We start from the raw sequence: 23843 nt of genomic DNA, 5'->3' as shown, positions 1-23843 counted from the left end.
AGTTATATATGAAACATGCTTAGAATTTTTCTAGTTTCATAATTTCCAACTTTCATCCATGTTTAAAATGTTTAAAATGATGTTTGCATTAATTTGCTTAACTGCCATGTTAAAATGCTTTATTTCATAACTAAATAAACGTAGCTCCATTTTAAATAAACCTTATATGTAAATGGGGTAGAAAAATTCCTAGTTTAACATGGTGGCATCGTCTTACATGTTTAACAACTCTAAAATATTGTTTAGGGCAGAACAATACCAAATTCATAATATGCATATGGGGATTTTCCGGAATTGTTGTTTGTTGTTCCGGACTCATTTATACTTGCCTAGATAGGTAGTTTTCATATGTTTCACCTCTTGCCTTGTTTAACAACATTTAATATTGATGAGTACATAACCGAGAGAGAACTAAATAAGTCATGTGGTGTTTCTTCAATATGCAACTCGTTGCATATTGAGCTCCACTTAATTTGTAGTATTGTTTGTGCACTTTGCCATGCCATGCCTATTTAAATCGGACATGCTTCATACTTGGTTGTGCATCATGCCATGTTTATGTGATGGTTGTTTACTATGTTTCTTGCTTCTTTCCAGGTTGCTTCTCGCGTTAGCTTCGGTTTCGTTCTGGAGTTGTGAGGATTCGTTCGACTCCGTCTGTTTGTCTTCTTCATGGACTCGTTCTTCTTCCTTGCGGGATTTCGGGCAAGATGACCATACCCTCGAAATCACTTCTATCTTTGCTTGCTAGTTGTTCGCTCTATCATCATGTCGTGCTACCTACCACTTGTTATATCATGCCGCCCATATTGCCATGTCAAGCCTCTAACCCACCTTCCTAGCAGACCGTTGTTTTTCTATGTTACCGCTTTTGCTCAACCCCTCTTATAGCGTTGCTAGTTGTAGGTGAAGTTTGTTCCATGTTGGAACATGGAAATGTTGGGATATCATAATATCTCTTATTTTAATTAATGCATCTATATACTTGGTAAAGGGTGGAAGGCTCGGCCTTTTGCCTGGTGTTTTGTTCTACTCTTGCCGCCCTAGTTTCCATCATACCAGTGTTATGTTCCTTGATTTTGCGTTCCTTACGCGGTTGGGGATTTATGGGACCCCCTTGACAGTTCGCTTTGAATAAAACTCCTCCAACAAGGCCCAACCTTAGTTTTAACATTTGCCACCTAAGCCTTTTTCCCTTGAGTTCCGCGGACTCAAGGGTCATCTTTATTTTAAACCCCCGGGCCAGTGCTCCCCTGAGTGTTGGTCCAAAACAGAGCCACTTGCGGTGCCGCCCCTAGGCAACTTGGGGTATCTTCGGTTGCCGTACGTGGTGTTCATCTAGTGTGCCCTGAGAACAAGATATGTGCGACTCCTATCGGGATTTTTTGGCACATCGGGCGGCTTTGCTGGTCTTGTTTTACCACTGTCGAAATATCTTGTAACCGGGATTCCGAGACTGATCGGGTCTTTTTGGGAGAAGGAATATCCTTTGTTGATCGTGAGAGCTTGTGATGGGCTAAGTTGGGACACCCCTGAAGGGTATAAACTTTCGAGAGCCGTGCCTGTAGTTATGTGGTAGATGGGAATTTGTTAATATCCGGTTGTAGAGGACTTGACACTTAACTTAATTAAAATGAATCAACCGCATGTGTAGCCGTGATGGTCTCTTTTCGGCAGAGTCCGGGAAGTGAACACGGTCTTGTGTTATGCTTGAACGTAAGTAGTTTCAGGATCACTTCTTGATCACTACTAGCTTCTTGACCGTTGCGTTGCTTCTCTTCTCGCACTTATTTGCGTATGCTAGCCACCATATATGGTTAGTGCTTGCTGCAGCTCCACCTCACTACCTTCGTGTACCCATAAGCTTAAATAGTCTTGATCTCGCGGGTGTGAGATTGCTGAGTCCTCGTGACTCACGGATACTTCCAAACAGTTGTAGGTGCCGAGGATACCAGTGCAGGTGATGCTAACGAACTCAAGTGGGAGTTCGACGAGGATCTAGGTCGTTACTACGTTTCGTTTCCTGATGATCAGTAGTGGAGCCCAATTGGGACAATCGGGGACCTAGCATTTGGGGTTGTCTTCCTTTATTTTGGTTCCGTAGTCGGTCCTTTGAGTGTATTTGGATGATGTTTGAATTATTTATGTATTGTTTGAAGTGGCGATTGTAAGCCAACTCTTTATCGCTTTCTTATTCAGTACATGGGATTGTGTGAAGATTACCCCTCTTGCGACAAAACTACCATGTAGCTATGCCTCTAAGTCGTGCCCCGACACGTGGGAGATATAGTCACCTTGTGGGTATTATAGCTTCATCCATAGTAATTGTGCAGACCATGAACCAACAGCAATGTACTTAGCTTCAGCGGTAGAGAGTGATACGCAGTGCTACTTCTTCAAGGACCAACATACAAAGGATCATCCGAGGAAATGGCATGTGACGGATGTTGACTTGCGATCCACACGATCACCAGCATAGTCAGAGTCAGAATATCCAATGAGATCAAAAGTCGAGCCCTTGGGATACCATAATCCAAGTGTTGGTGTGTGAGCTAGATATCGAAGAATATGCTTCACAGCCTTACGGTGTGATTCTTTTGGTGTAGCTTGAATATGGGCACACATGTAAACACTAAGCATAATATCTGGCCTAGATGCACATAGATACAATAAAGATCCAATCATGGTGCGGTATACCTTTTGATCGAAGTATATACCATTTTCATCAGTTCATAGATGATCATTAGTGGGCATAGGGATTTTGACGCCTTTGCAATCTTACATGCCGAATTTCCTCAATACATCCTTGAGGTATTTCTCTTGAGATATGAAGATGCCGTTGCGCTGTTGACGAATTTGAAGATCTAAGAAAAATTTCAATTCCCCCATCGTAGACATTTGATATTCCTAACTTAGCATATAGGAAATTTCGTCACTCTAACGTTGGTTAGTGCATCCAAAGATAATATAATCAACATATATTTGGCACACGAATAATTCATCATCATAGGTTTTGGTGAAATGAGTTGGGTCAAGTGAACCGGGTTTGAAGCCTTTATTCATGAAGAATTCCTTCAAAGTATCATACCACGCCTGAGTGGCCTGCTTGAGGCCATAGAGGGCCTTATTGAGTCTAAAGACTTGGTCAGGATGCTTAGGATCTTCAAAACCTAGGGGTTGAGCAACATATACTTCTTCCTCAAGCTTACCATTGAGGAATGCACTTTTCACATGTATTTGGTATAAGATGATATTATGATGGTTAGCATAAGCAAGCAATATGCGAATAGCCTCAAGTCTAGCAACAGGTGCAAAAGTTTCATCGAAATCAATTCCTTCAACCTATGTGTAGCCTTGAGCTACAAGACGATCCTTATTCCTCACCACAAGGCCATTTTCATCTTGCTTGTTGCAGTAGATCCATTTGGTGTCGATGATATTGTGCTTGTGTGGGCCAGGTCGCTTGACAAGTTCCCAGACATTGTTGAGCTCGAACTGATGTAGTTCCTCTTGCATCGCTTGAATCCACTCAGGCTCCAGAAATTCCTCATCTACTTTGGTGGGCTCTGTGATACAGACAAAGGCAAAGGGCCCACAAAAGTTAGACAAATGTGAAGCCTTTGAGCGTGTGAGAGGACCAGGTGCTTTGATGTAGTCGATGATTATCTCAATCTACACTTCATTTGCAACATGAGGATGAGCGGGTTGACGACGTTGAGTGGGCTCAGCATTTTCTTCAAATCCATTTTCCTCAGGTGCACCATCATGATGTTCTTCATGTTTTTGAATGACTTCTTCAGCAGATTCTTCGGTAGGAATGACATCCTCAGTAGCCTTGAACTTAATGGATTCCTTAGGTGACATTTCATCTAGCACAGGAGGTAGGTTCTCTCTTTGCGAGCCGTTAGATTCATCGAACCAGACATCTACAGTTTCAACAACCTTGTGGTGATAGGTGTTGAAGACTATATAGGTGTGCGAGTCCTTTCCATAACCAAGCATAAAACCTTCATGTGCTTTCGATGCAAATTTAGAATTGTGATGAGGATCTCTAATCCGACATTTAGCACCGAAGACTTTGAAATAACTCACATTGGGTTTCTTGTCAGTAAGGAGTTCATATGAGGTCTTTTTGAAGAATTTGTGAAGATATACCCTCTTGATGATCTGGCACGCGGTATCAATTGCCTCAGGCCAAAAGCAAGGAGGCGTCTTGTATTCATCAATAATAGTGCGACCCATCTCAACAAGAGTCATGTTCTTGTGCTCCACGACGCCATTCTGCTGAGGATTATAAAGAGTAGATAACTCGTGAGTAATACCAAGTTCATCAAGATAGTCATCAAGAACAATATTCTTGAACTCGGTCCCATTGTCACTTCTGATGTGCTTGATCTTCACTCCGAAGTTTGTTGAAGCCCGCGAGGAAAATCATTCGAAGACTTCCCGCACTCTAGTTTTGTAAGTGATGATATGCACCCATGTATAGTGAGAATAGTCATCAACAATAACAAAGCCATATAAAGATGCAAAATGTGGCATAATGAGTAGGGCCGAAGAGATCCATGTGAAGCAATTCAAATGGACGAGTGGTAGTCATGATAGTCTTTGAGGAATACTTGGCCTTGGTCATCTTTCCAGCTTCGCAAGCTCCAGACAAGTGATCTTTGAGGAATTTGACACCCTCGAAGCCAATGACATGCTTCTTCTTCGAAAGCGTGTGCAAGTTCCTCATGCCAGCATGACCTAGTCGTCGATGCCATAACCAGCCTTCTGAAGCTTTTGCCAGTAGACATGTGGAAGGTTGTGGTCCTGTAGAGAAATCAACAATATACAAGTCTCCTCTCCTAAAGCCTTCAAAGACTTTGGAATTGTCAGCTTCCATGATCACAACAAAACATTACTTGCTAAAGACAACAACCATATGAAGATCACAAAGCATTGAGACAAACATGAGGTTGAACCCTACGAACTTGACAAGCATGACTTTGTCCATGTGTTGATCCTTGATTTTTCCTTTGTTAGCATAGGTGATATGATTCAGATGCGATGGAGATAAAGCAGTGTCCATCAATAGGTTCTTGTCACCAATCATGTGATTTGTACATCCACGGTCGAGGAACCACTCAGTAGCTTTGGGTTGATCATCCTACTGATGAATTAGTGCATCTTACGAACTCATATACTTCATCAGTGAATAATATGACATCAAATTCATCAGATCAATTTCATCAAGCAATACAACAGATATAGCAGTATGAGGACGTGAGAAATGAGAATTCATTTCTTCATGATTAGCTTGTGTCCTTTCAAGCATATTCAGGTCTCTAGCAAATTCTTCATACGATTAAGTTCGTCTGGAGACCTGGCCGTGCATAAGAGATTAGTTCTTCTTTTCACCACCCACATCTGGAGGGGTGGCAAAGAGTCCATCATTCTGCGAGCTCCATAAGAGAAAGGTGGCATAGAATCCAGTCCACTTCGTTTCACATAGGAGGGGTTAGAGTAAGCATATAAATAAGAAGAGAAATTCTTAGAGGACTTATGAACATAATGATTTGAAGAATAATGCACATATTCGCGGCCCTTAGATCTTCCCTGCGAAACAGAAGTGTTAGCACGATGTTGTTCATATGAGGATTTTGATCCATATGAAGACTTTGGTCCGTATGAAGAATTTGATCTGGGGTTCCTATTCTTCACAGGTGGTCTCATGATGACATTCACCTGAAAACTTTCAAGGAACCTTTTGGGAACCCAAATTTTCTTCATAGGGGGACAGTTACTGCCAACATATCTAGCAAATACTTCACTATTCTGATTCTTGAACAGTTTATAGTTGGAGTCAAATGACTCATCTGTAAAATATGAAGATTCACATGTAAAGCCAGATAGAGTGGATGGATCTACGGGAGGTCCTTTTGCAGCAACCCATGAGGTTTTGGGATACTGCTCAGGTTTCCAGTAGGTCCCATCAGTATTGAGTTTCCTCTCAAAGGCAATACCCTCTTTCCTAGGGTTCTTGTTGAGTATCTGCTTTTTAACCACATCACAAAGAGCCTGATGCCCTTTTAGGCTTTTGTACATGCCTGTCACATGCAATTCCTTCAACACTGCATTGTCAGTGATACTAGTGGTATCCTTAGATGACGAATTTGTGATAACATAGACTATTGAAGAATTTACAGCAATAGAGGCAGTTGAAATTTCAGGTGAAGAAATAGCATATTCTCGTTCAATGCATTTTACACACGGTGGAATGAATTCAACCTGAGCGGAGCTGATCTATTGAGAAAGTAGTGAATCGCGTTCCTTCTGAAGATCTTCATAACTCACCCTTAGCTTCTCAAGATCTTGCTTTCTTTGAATAAATTCATAAGAAAGCTTCTCATGATCAGATAAGAGAGTGTTATGATGACTTTGAAGGTTTTCAAACTTAGACTGAAGTCTCTGAAGTTTATCGGTCAGAGTTTGAGTTCGATTAATTTCTTCACCCAACATATCATCGCTTTCATCTAGCATGTTTCAAACCTTTTCCAAAGCTCTTTGTTGTTTAGTGGCAAGGGAAGCAAGTTTGGTATAGCTGGGTCCCAATTCATCACCAAATTCATCATCACTAGACTCAGACAGGAAGCATCTGGTTACCTTGGCGCCTTTTGCCATAAGGCATGGTGCAGAGGATGATGATTCAGGATCGAAGTCATCGTTTTGAGAGATTCCTTGAATTCCTCAAACCAGGGATCATGACAAGTTCGATGACGTTCATAGACATCAGATAGTCGGTCCTAGATGAGCTTCGCATGGCAGAGATGCATAATGTTCCTGAACTAGTTTAGGGATAAGCAAGAGCAGATGATATCCTTCGCTATGATGTCAAGTCGAGTGTACTTGCGAATATCATCAGCCTCCGCCATCGTGCAAAGATCAGTAACAACAATCTTAGTGATGGTCCACAACTCGCTGTCCATCGCCATGAGACGCTTCTTCATCACGGCCTTCCACTTGGGATAATCATGACCGTCAAAGATGGGGCTTGTCACTTTCTTCATTCCTGTGGTCGACATAACTAAAACACCAGGCGGTTAAACCAAAATCACATAGAACAAGGGAGTACCTTGCTCTGATACCAATTGAAAGTGCATTATATCGACTAGAGGGGGTGAATAGGCGATTTTTATAAATTCATCATTGAGGAAATTCTAGGTGAGGAAATTCCTAAGCAACGAACTACTTAGCAGCGGAATAAGTACTCAGATGCAAGCATAACAGAGGAGTAGCACAGTCAGCATGATGAAATGAAAACAAGCACAAAGTACAAGTAGCGTAAACACACGACAAGCAGGCTGAAGACAAGGTGACTGAAGATTTAGGATTGAGGAAATTGAGAAAGTCTTCCATCAAAGTCTTCAAGCAGTAACAATCAAGTACTTCAGCACAAGAATGAGGAAATGAAAGCGTTGAGGAAATAGAACCAGTTGCTTGGTGAAGATGATGATTTGGTAGACCAGTTCAAACTGCTATGACAGTCGTATGCCTGGTTGGAGAAGCTAGGTATTTAAACCCGAGGACACATAGTCCTCACCGTATTCTCCTTGAGAAAAGGTCACACCGACCTGGCCCAATAACTCTTGGTAAGTCTTCAGGTGACTTCCAAACTTTCACAGAACTGGTCAATCGGCGATCCACAATTTCCTCTTGGATGTTCTAGACCATGACGCCTAACCGTCTGGAGGATGCACAGTCTTCAAAGGTAACAAGCGTCGGTTCCACACAGGAACAATCTCTTCAATGATGCTCAATCACTTTGGGTTGTAGGTGTTTGGGTTTGGGTTTTCCTCACTTGATGATTTTCGCTCAAAGTCCTCGGAGGATGGGATGCTCTCAATGAAAAGTGTCGGTTTCTCTTAGAGCATCCAACCAGCTAGTGGTCGTAGGGGCGGTTATTTGTAGCCTAGGGAGCAGCCCGACATGATAAGACATAAATGCCTTCAATGGTATGACCGTTAGGTGGGTAGATATTTTCGAACATCTAGCGTGTAGCACAATAACGGTCGGATATTTGAGCTCTCAAATTCCTCAGGGCTATCATGTTCCTCACTTTGTAGGCAATCCGCACTGGCGAATTCCTAACTCCTCAGTCAGAACAAATTCCTTAGAGACCTGAAGATCTTCATCTCTGTCACTGAAGAAATTGACTGAACTGTATGAGTTTTCCAATGGCTTCACTCGAAATGATTGGGTAGGTGTAGGATTTTGAGATGAGCATCACTTGGAAACTTTTCCTTAGTTTTACCTCGACCCCCTTTAACCGTACGTCATTTCCTATGACTCAAGAAAGAAATGAAACTACGAAAACAGAATTCTTCACGCTTCATAATCCTCGCATGAATATCAAGTCTTCACGGTCACACCAATTTCTTCACTTTCAATGTCTTCTAGAAAACTAAAGGCTTCAGCCTAAGACATTCATTTTTAGGGGTCGACTTTCACCGTAAATATCAAACTCCTAATAGACTTATAGACCCGTGTACACTCACAAACACATTTGTCCCTTAACCTATAAGTCTTCAATACACTAAAATCACTAAGGGGCACTAGATGCACTTACACCTTTTTATGTCATTATTCATTTAATTGGGTCTAGAAATAAACGAGAAGAATTAATTGTAGGAAACATGGCTAACAGCAATGAAGGCGGGGGTTCTGGTAACTGTGAAGAAGTCTATGACACAACACACAACTATTTCGACTATCTGGATAAGAACGGCGGTTGGAGGCCCTCCCTATTACATCCAAGGGTTGCACCGACACCGACACTGGCGCCGAGACCGACACCAATGCTGGTAAAGAACTGTAAGAGAAGAGGATACGACGCCCAAACCACCTTGACACCGTAAGACTAGTGGTCATGGCGGTGGACCCCAACAATTTTGAGCCGATAGAGCCTTACGAAGCATGCAGTTGCTAGGACAATCAAGTAGGATGCATCCTACGGGAAACCGCCAGCATCAATGATGAAAACTTAAGGAAGATACCAAATATGGAGCACTTCCTCCTAGCGAAGTTGCATCAGAGATTCTTGTTCCCCGGCTGGGATCAAATCAAATATCCATCACCGTGACTAGACCCGGCAATGAAGAAGATAAACAACAAAGCCATGTGCAAGTTTAGCGGTGCCTTGTCCGCTTGGAAAGTAAGTGTGAAAAGTAAAATCAGCAAAAAGGAACACTACTCCGAGATTGTAAAGGATAATCCAACAATTACAGAAGAGCAGATTGAAATAATCAAGACGGCATGCGCTGCCGAAGCTGCCAAAGAAAAGTCAGAGCGGATGAAGGGGCTTTAAGAAAGGAACATGGGGTACCACCACCTCGGAGTCGTGGTTACTCGGGCAAGAGGCACATATGGTCCAAGGAGGATGCAGAATGTGAAAGTCTAGGGATCCCAGACCCCTAGGTAGAGTTCACCGTCCCGCAGGAGCATGACTTCATCAGGGCCTGGTACACTTGGGACCCACTCAACAAGGTTTTCAAACCATACGCACCAACAAGGGAGTTCATAAGAGTGCTGGTACTTATTAATGTACCACCTTATTTTAGCTTCTGATCAATTCGACTACACGTTTAGTCACATTTGTACATGCTTCACGTTCCTTTTGCAGAAAGAGCAGCACAGGATTGTGGCTGAAAGCGACTTGTTGCCTGAGTCGTCGGCGAGGCCCAAGTGGGACACCCCTTTCAACCGGACCTTGAACATAATGAAGGGACTCTCGATCGATAAGAGGTCATTGTATGGATGCATGCTGGGTTTCAGCATCGGCGCCACGTGGAATACTACCATGAGGACACCGAGAAGAGAAAGCGGAGATGGAAGTTAAATGAAATGAACATCAACAAGAAGGTTGAGATTCTGGTCAATAAGAAATCAGCTGAGACGAAAGAAGCGATATGACTTGAGTTGGTGAGCGAGGCAGTAGCAGTAGCTGCCTACAGAGAGGAAATGGTATCTGCTTTTGGTGCCTTGATTCCGGCTATCATCAATTGGGCGAAGCAACATCCTGATAAAGAGGCAGTGGACTTTCCCCGTCCCAGCTACGTCGGGAGAAACTCAGTGAATGTTGCACTAGCACCTGCTCACACAACCGCAGGTGCTCCCGCAACTACTCCCAAACCTGCTCCGGCACCTGCTCATAGCAGCCCGTCATCCTACTCTAGCATGCTCGGCAAGGCTTCGACTTTGGCTGAGTTGGACGCCCTCATGGTAACTACCTATCACACCGGTCCTCTTCAATATATATATATAATCTCCCATTTCCATTGCCTTTCGGATGTCTCATGTCGCAGACATGTCTTTGCAGGTCGACTAAACTCCGTGCACCATACTGTACACCATCAGCAGCCATAAGGTTGATGTGGGAAAGGCGATGATAGTGAAGCCGACGGAACAATTGTTCCACAGCCGGCCGATACCCCCTTGCGTCTTCAAGGTTTTCGTGGGCAGTGTAAAAGCGAGCCACGAGAATTTGGCTCCTCCGATACCACTAGGGGGAGATGACGACGAGACCCTACCGTGGCTTGGTGATTGCAAGAGTTGGGTCCTGTTGTGGCTGAAGAGTCTCCTTCATCAGGAGGTGGTCGGGGGCACACCAACGTCCAAGCAGCCTTAGGAAGGTATGATCACCAATACCCCACCTACCCAGTTAGCAGCGCCTGTCGTGCTGGGTGATAGCAGAGGGCTTGAAGAAGAAGCTCCATTAGTGGTTGATGATGTCGCCATCATCGAAGAAGCAATGGATGATGCCATGGACGAGGATGATGACCCTCTACAGTATCTCAACACCGGCGACTATGACGAAGGAGGATTCATGGCTCAACAATATGACTTAGGGTTTGAGCATGATGATTTGATGCCTGAATTGACAGAGGAGGGACGTCTTAAGGCTGATTGGAAGAAGTCTCTCTTCCTGCAATCCTCGCAAGACACGCCTCCAGATCCCGCCTCTACACAACAATAACAAGTGAGGGTCATGCAGTGCTGAGCTCGACAAAACTGGGGGCGGTGGTTAGCGACGGTATGATAGGCTCACTTCCAGTACCAAGGCATAGGGAGAGACCGAAGAAAGGCCCTACTGGCGCCAAAGCTTCTTCTATGAGCCAGCCGCCTCCTCAGCCTCGGGATGTAGACCATATACCTATCAAAGGTGCGGCCAAATACCATGTCCCCGGTGATCTGATCCTACCTAAGGCAACAATAGAGTCCATAGTCTAGTCATATCATAAACATACAATATGCTCATCATATCATACACATAATAGTCCCATCACATCATCACATCATCCAACACAAATGATGACGTCTCTCATCTTAATATCGATATAGCGATACAAGTTAAGTGACATGTCTCGAATACAAGCAACTGGATGTTCATCACATACACATGCTTCATCATCTATATCTAAACCAAGATATAGAAGAGAAGAGAAATCACTATGAGCAAGAGCACGATAGTGTACTAGTTCTTGAGGCTGCGGTTCCGATCCCTCTCTCACGCTAGCGTGAACCTCAAGTAACTATCTTCCGCTTTGGCTCTGCTCTTGAATCCCTTTTGTCTGCCGCCCGAGTACCTCGACACCTAGGCCTAACACTATGGCCACTCGTCATATACTCCTGGAACCTTCCCTATATACACGGCGTAGCACTTCTTCGCCATCGATGATCTATATACCTACATCATGACATAACGAATTTATCGATAATATGCAACACAATATAGTTGAGCGGCACAAAGAGTCAGAGTTAGCAAAAGTAGAAGCAACATATCATAAACATAAATAACAAAGTTCATCGTACCCAAACTAATTAACTAGAGTCTTCGACGCTAGTTGAGGAGCACGGTTTAATTACATCACAAAGTTTTGACGTGCATATATTCAAAGTTTTCATCATAGAGAAAGTAGTGCCCAACAGACAAATTATCATATATTGTCAATCACTCCAATATGCCATGCCATCCATCCAAATCAGGAAGGAAGGACCCGAGCTCCGTGAAAGGCTTGAGGTCGAGACGCTGAGCGGCTATGCGTGTTCAGACGTCTTCTCGCGACATTTGACATTCTTTGTAGAACATCCCTATTGTTTCGATGACCTCCTTCATGATGACATGGGCAAGTTCACGCTGAATGTGATAGAACTCCCCTCAGAGTCGATGATCTGGTACATTTCCTAGTTTCTTGGCCCATCGCAGAATATTGGTATTGCCGGATTTAGCTAACATGTGAAGGATCTGGCAATCCATTCTGTACTCTAGCATGTGGTGGATGACATAGAATCCATCACTGAGAGTACCTCTCGGTTGCTGGATGCAACAGAAGTCGGTCTTATGGGCGAAGCAGGGTGCGCGGTTCTTTGTCCTCTTGACTGTGATCTCTCCACCTCGGTGGCCGTAGCTTAAGGTAGCACTGTTGAGAACACCCTTAATATGTGTGTGTAATCATTTTCCTTGATGTTATTCGATGAGTCCATGTAAAGAGCATGGGAGAATCGGCGGTAAAAAATGACGAGGACGATGCGCCCCTTGCTGCGCAAAAATAAGTACACCTCAAATTAGCCTCCACACACGCAAATGAATGATTGAAATTTATGAAATTGCGTATATGTCACAGAGGATATCCGCGGATGATTTGCGTGGGATGATAAGGAGGGAGAATCGTCTCCTTATCCTTATTGGCGACCATGAAATTCATGATGTAGTTCCTCGCATATTCATGGAGCTCTACCCAGACTGCCAAGAAGCACTCGTGCATAAAGTACGAGTTAGCGACACGGATATAGGATATTTTCTCGCGCCTTGATGTACTTCATGTACAAGGCATAAAGGTGGATGAACGTAAAATCCAGCTTTGTCATGTGAAACATGTCTAAGATGTAATCAAATCAAAGGAAGAACTTATCCGCAGGGAATGTCTAGACGTGCAACCTTTGTTGCGGTATGTTTACCACATAGAGCGGATATCCTAGATTTTTCAAGACGATAAGGATTTTCTCTCTAAACAACACATCATCATGAAGTCTCCTTAGATTGTCGTCTATGGATTCTTCTGTTGCCTTAGGTAGGATCAGATCACCGAGGACATGGTATTTGGCCGCACCTTTGATAGGTATATGGTCTACATCCCGAGGCTAAGGAGGCGGCTGGCTCTAGAAGGCCCAAAAAATGATAGAAAAAGAGAGAAGGGACAATGTTACTATCCTTTGCCACACTTGTGCTTCAAAGTAGCACCTTAATCTTCATGTTAGAGAGTCTCTTGTTTTGTCACTTTCATATACTAGTGGGAATTTTTCATTATAGAACTTGGCTTGTATATTCCAACAATGGGCCTCCTCAAGTGCCCTAGGTCTTCGTGAGCAACCAAGTTGGATGCACACCCACTAGTTTCTTTTGTTGAGCTTTCATATATTTATAGCTCTATTGCATCCGTTGCATGGCAATCCCTACTCCTTACATTAACATCAATCGGTGGGCATCTCCATAGCCCATTGATTAGCCTCGTTGATGTGAGACTTTCTCCTTTTTTGTCTTCTCCACATAACCCCCTCATTATATTATATTCCACCCATAGTGCTATGTCCATGGCTCGCACTCATATATTGCATGAAAGTTTATAGGTTTGAGATTACTAAAGTATGAAACAATTGCTTGGCTTGTCATCGGGGTTGTGCATGATGAGAGCATTCTTGTGTGATGAAAATGAAACATGACTAAGCCATATGATTTTGTAGGGATGAACTTTCTTTGGCCATGTTATTTTGAGAAGACATAATTGCTTAGTTAGTATGCTTGAAGTATTATTATTTTTATGTCAATATGAACTTTTGTCTTGAATCTTTCGGATCTGAATATTCATACACAATTAAGAAGAATTACATTAAAATTATGCCAAGTAGCACTCCGCATCAAAAATTCTGTTTTTATCATTTACCTCCTCGAGGACGAGCAGGAATTAAGCTTGGGGATGCTTGATACGTCTCCGACATATCTATAATTTTTGATTTCTCCATGCTATATTATCTACAGTTTTGGACATTATTGGGCTTTATTATCCACTTTTATATTATTTTTGGGACTAACCTATTAACCGGAGGCCCAGCCTAGATTGTTATTTTTTGCCTGTTTTAGGGTTTCGAAGAAAAGGAATATCAAACGGACTCCAAACGGAACGAAACCTTCGGGAACGTGATTTTCTCAACGAATAAGACCCGAAAGACTTGGACCCTACGTCAAGGCACAAGAGAGGAGGCCACGAGGTAGGGGGGCGCGCCCACCCCCACCAGGCGCGCCCTCCACCCTCGTGGGCCCCCTGTTGCTCCACCGACGTACTCCTTCCTCCTGTATATATCCACGTACCTCAAACAATCAAATACGGAGCCAAAACCCTAATTCCACCACCGTAACTTTCTGTATCCACGAGATGCCATCTTCGGGCCTGTTTCGGAGCTCCGCCGGAGGGGGCATCGATCACGGAGGGCTTCTACATCAACACCATAGCCTCTCCGATGAAGTGTGAGTAGTTTACCTCAGACCTACGGGTCCATAGTTAGTAGCTAGATGGCTTCTTCTCTCTTTTTGGATCTCAATACAATGTTCTCTCAATCTCTTGTGGAGAACTATTCGAATTATCAGTTTGGTTTGGCCTACTAGATTGATCTTTCTTGCTGATGAGGACATGACTACCTTGGATATGACCAAAAATATTGCATATATGCATATTTGTCAGGTGATTTCTAGTGCAAACTATTCAATAATCTATTTATGTTATCCAGAACAAAAATACTTCACACACTTTTGTGTTTTGTCTAATTGCAGGTGTATGGGACATTTGTACAATCCACATATGAAGATAAGGAAGAAAGAGATGTTTATTTGCTGTCCAAAAAGTTCTCTCACGTCACTTTTGGCCCAAGAGAAGATAGAGTCCAAGTCTCTCACGTTCTGGATTCAGATTCGGACTGCACAGACACACCTGACTCAAAACGCACACAAGTTTTTCATACGGACTCCGAATTGGGTGATTCTTTTTTTGTTGGAAACTAGATTTCGTGCACTTTCCAACCCAATTGGAATCACCTTCAAATTCGTCCGGAGCGTTGAGTTGTGGGCGAAACAATCTGATGCTGCAGCAGAATCCGAGTCAAACTACAAGTCCAAAGGTGTTACATCACCTCCACTTGGGCCCATTGGCCTTGTACGACCTAGATTTAGTTTTAGGCTGCCTTGGGACGTCCTCCCACCTCCTTGGCCGCCACCCCTTGCTCCTATATAAGTAGATCCATCTAGTAGCTTTTCCTTGGGTTTTGTTTAGATTAAAAGTTCGCCATAGCTGCAACTTCGCGTACTTCGTTTGTGTTCAACAACCAGACAAAGGCGTCACAGAACCCCACCTTGATCAATAAAGCTTTCATCTTATATTCGCAATATCTAGATTGCAATCTTAGTTTCTTGCTTGTTCTTCGTTTGCTCGCAGGAAACAGACCCTCGTGGTCAGGTTGATCGTGCTCCGGCGTGGTCAATAACCTCTCGGAGTTGGTTTAGCGATTGCTAAGGCGCGACGTCCTCGCACGTTCGTAGTCGGATCGTCAAAGTCGACTTCCACCAAAGCGAAATCCACCATCTCATCGAAAGACGGGACACCTTTGCCTCTATCATGTACAATCCACATATGAAGATAAGGAAGAAAGAGATGTTTATTTGCTGTCCAAAAAGTTCTCTCACGTCACTTTTGGCCCAAGAGAAGATAGAGTCCAAGTCTCTCACGTTCTGGATTCAGATTCGGACTGCACAGACACACCTGACTCAAAACGCACACAAGTTTTTCATACGGACTCCGAATTGGGTGATTCTTTTTTTGTTGGAAACTAGATTTCGTGCACTTTCCAACCCAATTGGAATCACCTTCAAATTCGTCCGGAGCGTTGAGTTGTGGACGAAACAATCTGATGCTGCAGCAGAATCCGAGTCAAACTACAAGTCCAAAGGTGTTACATCACCTCCACTTGGGCCCATTGGCCTTGTACGACCTAGATTTAGTTTTAGGCTGCCTTGGGACGTCCTCCCACCTCCTTGGCCGCCACCCCTTGCTCCTATATAAGTAGATCCATCTAGTAGCTTTTCCTTGGGATTTGTTTAGTTAAAAGTTAGCCATTGCAACTTCGTGTACTTCGTTTGTGTCCAACGACCAGACCAAGACTGCTTACGGATCCCCACCATTATCAATACCTCATATATATTTGCAATATTCAGATTGCTTTATCATATTCTTGCTCGTTCTTCGATTGCTTGCAGGAATAGACCTTCGTGGTCAGGCTGGCCGTGCTTCCGGCATCGTCAGTAACCTCAGGAGATTGGTTTAGCGATTGCTAAGGCGCAACGTCGTGCACGTTTGTAGTCGGATCGTCAAAGTCTTCTCCACCAAATCGATAGTTATCATCTCATCAAAAGATCGGGACACCCTCGCCTCTATCAAGTGGTATCAGATTTCCAGGTTGCTCGGTGAGATTTTACAGTTTTTCATAGTTTAGATCGCATCTGTCATTCATACCTACAGTCCATGAAAAAGCCATAAAAAAAGTTAGATCTGTTCATCATTTATCCAAGCCAGTCCGAGCCTTTGCAATTTTCTATTCATTGCTTGCATAGTTGAATTATCGGTTGCATCGTCGTGTTAGTTGTTGGTCTTAGTGTCTAGTTCCTTTAGAGTTTCGAGTTCTGTTCACATTAGTCACGCCGCAGCTGCATCATTATCCCTTCCGCTGTCCACCATTCCATCCATTAATTTCCACCACGTGCTACGCACTGTTCATTGTCATAATCATAGTTGAGGTCATTCACATCTTCGCCTGATCCAATCTGCATCTTATCTAGTTTGTCTTGGAAAGAGGGAGAAAAAAAAGATAGAGGAAAAAAAGAGAGGAAAAAAAAAGAAAAAGAGAGAAGAAAAAGAAAAAAAAGCGTGAGAAAAAAAAGAGAGAAGAAAAAAAATCGGATCTATCTAGAATCAATCTCGTACCTGAATTCGGATTGGAATCTGTTTTGCGCACTGTTCAGTAAAACAGGTGTATCTTTCTCATACGAAGTCCATTTTGGCTCCGTGAGTACTCAAATTGAAGCTAGCGACGAGCCGCATCTAAATAGTTACAGAAGCTTGTTCAATATTTGACACCTCAAAATCGGCTTCTAAATAGGTCTTTTTGCCCTCTGAAGTTCGTGAAAACAGCTTGTTCCAATTTTTTAGGCCAGTTTTAGAATTCTTTGACTCCTCATATCAACTCGGAATTGAGTGATTCTTTTTGCATTGGAAAGCTTGAGTTAGTAGCATTCTTTTAAAGAATTTATCAGAAAATTGTCTCAAACTTTTCAAGAGGAAAGTTGGAGAGAGAGTTGTTGTATATCCTGCTTGGCAGTTGTTTTTCATCATTATCTTCACTGCCGTTGTGATCTTCACTTATATCTTGCTGTCAAGAGCTACTTAGTATCCTTCATTGATGCTAGTTGTGCTACGCCGTGACCTCATTAGTGTTCTAGGCTCGCGTCTCTAGTCCGGTCTAGCCTAGGACCAGCACAGTACCGTCGTTGAGCGTTTATTCAACATTGCATCTTTGAATTGATTATTGCTAATCTTTTGCTACCATATATAGCCAACCCAGCTCCATATATTTCTACACCGTGTATACGTACGCTCCCCTGGCAATCGCTTTACTCAATATTCGGAGTTACTTGACACCGCTGGTTGCCGATCACCGCCTGCTGCATGGTAAGAACTTGTAAGACATTGATATTTGCTTTACTTTGAGCATTTTACCACCACATCCTAGTAGTTATAGGAACATTATTTTTGGGTTTTGTTTCTTGTTCTACTAATCATTACAGGATCCAGAGTCAATTCATGGGCTTTGTCGATCGCGGGAGACGTGCCACCACCTTTGCAAATACCACAACCGTCACGAGAGGTGCACAAACATCCAAATGCACATGATCAGGTTAATGTATCTGTACCACCATTTAATGGCCGTTTTAAACATGCTTTATATATTGAATGGGAGTTCGACATAAAAAATATATTTGCTTCCCATAATTTCAATGAACATAAAAAGGTTAAGGTTGCGGTTGGTTCTTTCACTGGTTATGCTTTGGTTTGGTGGAGTGAATATTGTCGGTTACACCCTGATTATATACCTACTACTTGGGATGATTTGAAACTTGCCATGCGACATACTTTCGTCCCTGCTTATTATACTCGTGACATGATTAAGAAGTTGCAACACTTAAAACAAGGTAGTGAAACTGTAACAAAATATTATGATGATTTACAAACTACCTTGTTGCATTCCTCTTTAGAAGAAAGTGAAGATGATTTTATGGATAGATTTTGGGGAGGATTAAACCGTGATATTCAAGAGATACTAATTCATGAAGAGTGTTATCCTATGGACCATTTGTTTCATCTTGCTTGCAAAGCTGAACAGGAAATAAAACGACGTGTTGCCATGAGGAGAACAAGCGCACGGTGCACATTCCAAGAGTTGATATGATTGTTCCTTCAACTACTAGGCATACTATGACAACCACATCCGTTGTTGTCAGGACTACATCACCTCCACCATGTGACACATCGCCCCCGAGAGTGGCTACATCATCTGAGTTGATCATAAGAGGTAATGACAAAGGTACTGATCTTCCATCTCTACATGAGAATGATGAATGCCTTGTCAATTTGAATGCATCATCTGATGAGCTACCCACTACTTTGATCACACCACCTATTTTAGAGGACTACGTTGATAATTTGACTTTGCCATGTGATCAAACAACTGAAATACCAACAATTTTGAGTGCACCCATTGAATTAACTATTGATGCAAAAGAACCAATGTTTAATCATTTTGATATGACCTCTAATCTTGGTGATGATTCTGTGTTGAATGACTTATTGCATGTTTGCTTATTTAAGCATGTTGTAGCATGTAAATTTGATGCAAGTACGGTTTATTCACCAATGTTGGGATGGTTTAATGATGAACATTGTCAATCTTTTGAAATGAATAAGAGCTTCACTTATATGTGCAAACTGAGTTGCAATATTTTCATGCCTTCTACTTCTTGTGCTAATTTTTTGGCTTTAGATTTTATGAACTATGCAAGTTACTCATCTATTCAAGTGTCATATATGCAAAAATCAAGGGAAGTAAAAATGGATGACATATACATATACAACATGTACACCTTGTCTCTTTTGTTAGCCACATTTCAGATTAAGCAAGGACGGCTTTATTTTCAAGAAGGGGAGGATGATGAGGACATGACTACCTTGGATATGACCAAAAATATTGCATATATGCATATTTGTCAGGTGATTTCTAGTGCAAACTATTCAATAATCTATTTATGTTATCCAGAACAAAAATACTTCACACACTTTTGTGTTTTGTCTAATTGCAGGTGTATGGGACATTTGTACAATCCACATATGAAGATAAGGAAGAAAGAGATGTTTATTTGCTGTCCAAAAAGTTCTCTCACGTCACTTTTGGCCCAAGAGAAGATAGAGTCCAAGTCTCTCACGTTCTGGATTCAGATTCGGACTGCACAGACACACCTGACTCAAAACGCACACAAGTTTTTCATACGGACTCCAAATTGGGTGATTCTTTTTTTGTTGGAAACTAGATTTCGTGAACTTTCCAACCCAATTGGAATCACCTTCAAATTCATCCGGAGCGTTGAGTTGTGGATGAAACAATCTGATGCTGCAGCAGAATCCGAGTCAAACTACAAGTCCAAAGGTGTTACATCACCTCCACTTGGGCCCATTGGCCTTGTACGACCTAGATTTAGTTTTAGGCTGCCTTGGGACGTCCTCCCACCTCCTTGGCCGCCACCCCTTGCTCCTATAAGTAGATCCATCTAGTAGCTTTTCCTTGGGATTTGTTTAGTTAAAAGTTAGCCATTGCAACTTCGTGTACTTCGTTTGTGTCCAACGACCAGACCAAGACTGCTTACGGATCCCCACCATTATCAATACCTCATATATATTTGCAATATTCAGATTGCTTTATCATATTCTTGCTCGTTCTTCGATTGCTTGCAGGAATAGACCTTCGTGGTCAGGCTGACCGTGCTTCCGGCATCGTCAGTAACCTCAGGAGATTGGTTTAGCGATTGCTAAGGCGCAACGTCGTGCACGTTTGTAGTCGGATCGTCAAAGTCGTCTCCACCAAATCGATAGTTATCATCTCATCGAAAGATCGGGACACCCTCGCCTCTATCACTTGCAATGGGAGAAGTGCTTAGCTTAGGGTTCAATCTTGCGGTGTCCTTTCCCAGTGACAGTAGGGGCAGCAAGGCACATATTGTATTGTTGCCATCGACGATAACAAGATGGGGTTTTGTTCATATTGCATGAGTCTACCCCTCTACATCATGTCATCTTGCTTAAGGCGTTACTCTGTTTTTAACTTAATACTCTAGATGCATGCTGGATATCGGTCGATGAGTGGAGTAATGGTAGTAGATGCAGGCAGGAGTTGGTCTACTTGTCTTAGAATTGATGCCTATATACTTGATCATACAAGGATATTCCCATAACTATGCTCAATTCTGTCAATTGCTCAGCAGTAATTTGTTCACCCATTGTAGAATACTTATGCTCTCGAGAGAAGCCACTAGTGAAACCTATGGCCCCCGGGTCTATCTTTATCATATTGATCTCCTACTACTTAGTTATTTCCTTTGTTATTTACTTTGCTTTTATTTTGCTTTGCATCTTTATCACAAAAATACCAAAAATATTATCTTTATCATATCTATCAGATCTCACTCTCCGTAAGTGGCCTTATAGGGATTGACAACCCCTATTTGCGTTGGTTGCGAGGATTTATTTGTTTTGTGCAGGTACGAGGGACTCGTGCGTAGCCTCCTACTGGATTGATACCTTGGTTCTCAAAAACTGAGGGAAATACTTACGCTACTTTGCTGCATCATCCCTTCCTCTTCGGGGAAAACCAACACAGTGCTCAAGAGGTAGCACTTACTAACATGGGTGACCTAAGGGTTAAGGTTGGCAATTTAAACTTGTCCAAAAATCCCCTTGATATGTATGAATGTGATGCACCAGTGTCAAAAAGAATGAGAGCGGTAAATGACTTAATCAAAAACTTACCAATCACTGCGTCAGGCTGCTCTTCAACTTCCTCCATGTTGATGTGGTTCACCTGACCTCTGGTAAAGGGATTTGGCTTCTTCCCTAAGCTCCCATTGCCATTTCCATTCTTTTCTTCAGGACACTCGGTGGCATAGTGTCCAGTCTCCCCGCACTTAAAACAAGTAATGTGACTTAGATCCTTCTTGGCGGGTGTAGCGTGGTTGAAACGGTTCTGACCGTTGTTTCCTCCATTCCCATTACCATTCTTGGGGCCACTGTGGTTGTGTGAACTTCCTCCATTGTGAGTGTGGCCTCCATGGTTATGATGGGTATGTCTTCCCGAGTTCGGGGTAAAACGAGGCTTCTGCTGAGCTCCAGAGTTGTACTTCCCATGTCCATACTTCCGTTTGCGGTTCTCAATCTACTGCTGCTTGCCTTCAATCATGAGAGCCCAGTCTACCAACTCCTGGTAGTTGGCGAATTTTTCCACCATCAGCTGCATACTCAGCTCATCATTCAGCCCCTCAAGGAACTTCTCCTGCTTCGTAGCATCTATGGCCACATCATCTGGGGCGTAGCGTGCTAACTTACTGAACTCCTCCACGTACTGCGCCACAATACGATTTCCCTGGCGTAAGTTGCGGAACTCACGCTTCTTCATAATCATGGCTCCAGTTGAGACATGTGCAGTGCGGAATGCTTGCTAAAACTGATCCCAAGTGACATTCGCCACGGGGAAAGTTACTGTGTAGTTCTCCCACCATGAGGTTGCCGGTCCATCCAGTTGATGTGCGTCAAAGCGCACCTTCTCAACATCTGTGCAACCTATGGTGGTCAGCTCCCTTCCAATCTTGCAGAGCCAGTCATCAGCAACAATCGGCTCGGTGCTACTAGAGAACACCGACGTATTCAACCTTAGAAAGCGGGCTAAGTTGTTCACTGGAGGTGGTGGCGGTGGGTTTTTGTTGTTGTTGTTGTTGCCTTGGTTCTGGACTAGCAACTGCATCAAGGCATTCTGCTATTGGATCAACTGAATGAGCTCTGGTGGGAAGGCGAATGCGAGGTCATGTCTCGGAGGCATCTGATAGGTTTAGAAGGGTGAGAACAGAATAGAGTGAGGTCTAAAGAGAGATTTCACTACCCATATGCACATGAAACAAACATATTCATTCCACACCATTCAATTCAAACAAGATCAAACAATCGATCTAAGCTACCATTACAAAAGCTCGTAGACTACTACTATATACATCTGGTTCTTCCTCCACCTCCATGTTCCGAGTCATCACCTTCTTCGTGTCTATCATGTTGGCGCACATCTGGTTCTCGTAGCGTCGGATGTGCTGGTTCAACTCCTGTATGTAGACTGCAATGGATCTATCCTTTCTCATGCGAATCATCTCCCATTGCTCATCTCGGCGTCCACATATCTGATAGGTGGTGTCCTTAAGATCCTTGTTGTACACCTCGCCTATGCGTCCAATGGCAATGTGGGCGGGCATGCTCTTTCCTAGAATCCAGGTGGGTGCATCAAAGGAAAACTCGATAGGCTCGGTAACAGGCGTGAATGTTCTTCCTAGTACACGATCTTGAATTGTCCAGCGCTCCTCTTCTGGTAAAGTGGCGTTGTAGGTTCTGGTAAAGCTTCGTATGCCAATGTTCAGCTACCTAGTGACTTCCTTCAAGTGTCGTCCGAAGGGTGTGTCGTCATCCGGTTGAGTGAACTTGTTCCTTAGGTCTGCCATCTATAGGGTAGAAATGGAGAAGAGTCGGGAATGAGTATAGAAGAGTATCATGTGGCTGTTCCTATTGGTCGCGTCCTACAGTCAGCGTGTGCTTAGATACCATCTTGTAGTGACCCGATCCCAATGGACCATAGTATCTATGCTTAAGTGTCATTCCTGGATCAATATTGCTGACACACACAGTACTCGAGGATTTATAACAGAGTTCAGTCACACACTTATTACACGAGTGTCTCATAAAGAGCACTTATTACAATAATATGACTGAAGGCCATCTAAAATAGATAACAACGGAAGCTTCGAAGATAAATGAGTCCATCCAACTCCACGACAATACTAAGTGCATGACAACGACCTATCACACGTTACTCTTCGTCTGAAAATTCTGCAACATGATACATTGCAACCGTGTAGGTCAGCACATGGAATATGCTGGCAAGATAACACCATAGAGCAATGAACAAATAATAGCTATCCCTACATGCATATTTGGCTGGTGGAGGCTCTACGGTTATCATTGGCATAAAGCTAATTTTTTTCCTACAACAAAGGAATAATTTTTATTTACTACAAAGTATAAATGAAATTATTGAGAAGGTTCCTCCAACTCAATCCCAAAATAATAATTATAACCCAACAGTTCCATTAAGTAAATTAATGAGATCAAATCAATAATTTATGTACCAGATACTCAAGATGTCCATAACCAGGGACACAGCTAACCATGGTTAGTTTATACACTCTGCAGAGGTTTGCGCACTTTTCCCCACAAGACTCGACCACATCCATGATCAGAAGATCGAGACATAGTCTTTCTGAAGCATTAACTCTTTACTCTGGGTAGACAGTACCACCTACTTTCCCCTACATCTGCTAGCCTACCACTGAAAGAGGTCACACAACT

The sequence above is a fragment of the Triticum dicoccoides genome, chromosome 3A (genome assembly GCF_002162155.2).
Source record: "Triticum dicoccoides isolate Atlit2015 ecotype Zavitan chromosome 3A, WEW_v2.0, whole genome shotgun sequence".
In the NCBI taxonomy this organism is placed as follows: Eukaryota; Viridiplantae; Streptophyta; class Magnoliopsida; order Poales; family Poaceae; genus Triticum; species Triticum dicoccoides.
The sequence above is the reverse complement of the archived record's forward strand: the minus strand, read 5'-3'. Positions refer to the sequence as shown.